The sequence below is a fragment of the Petaurus breviceps genome, unplaced genomic scaffold (genome assembly GCF_028583685.1).
Source record: "Petaurus breviceps papuanus isolate PSGF00001 unplaced genomic scaffold, PetGlider_PUasm1.0 355, whole genome shotgun sequence".
Taxonomy (NCBI): Eukaryota; Metazoa; Chordata; class Mammalia; order Diprotodontia; family Petauridae; genus Petaurus; species Petaurus breviceps.
Window position 1 is genome coordinate 1,019,768 of NW_027186289.1, and position 888 is coordinate 1,020,655.

An 888-nucleotide genomic window follows, 5' to 3' on the forward strand; every position below is an offset into this window, starting at 1 on the left:
ATATTTGTAATCTCTATAGGCATTGTGAATATGGCATTGCTGATACACAGTGTTACAAAATTGCTCTGTGTTCTAGTGAGGCCTAAATGTTAGATTCCTGACCAGTCCGGCTGTCCCTGTGGGCAGACGTGGAGGAGCTATCCTGGACTCCTTCCGCTACTCTCCTCCCCATATCCTTTTCAGCTGACATCTCTGACATCTATTCACTTCTCTCCACTCACATGGCCTTGACCTGTATTTGGGCCCTCATGATCTGTCCCGTGGACTAATACAACAGCCCCTAACAGAGATCCCTGCTTCCAATCCTTTGTCCATACAGATGAGAAACTGAGATTCCTAAAACTCATCTTCGACCACGTCACTCACCTGCTCAAGAATCTTCTGTGACTCCTTATTACTTGTAATATAAAATGCAAACCCTCTGTCTTGCATTAAGGCTCTCCACAATAAGCCTGTTTACCTTTCTAGACTTCTGTCATATCCTTCCCTGTACTCTCCATACCTGAATGGTTCTGCCTTCTGTTCTCTGCTTTGCACAATCCCTAGGGGGAAGTTAGGTAGCCTGATGGATAGAATGCTGAACCTGGAGTCAGAAAGACTAAGTTCAAATCCAGCCTTAGACACTTATTAGCTGTGTGGCCTTGGGCACATCATTGAATTTCCATCTGCCTCAGTTTCCCCATCTGTAAAATGGGAATAAGAATCCTATTTGTAATATTTGGTACACAGCAGGTATCTAATAAATGCTTGTTTCCTCTTTTCCTTGGAAGCACAGGTCAGGTGCCAACAAAGACTTTTGCTGATCCCCCAATTGTTTGGTTTTGTTTTAACTCTCTCGCTCTCTCTCTCGCTCTCGCTCTGTCTCTCCCATCCCTGCATAGAGTATAA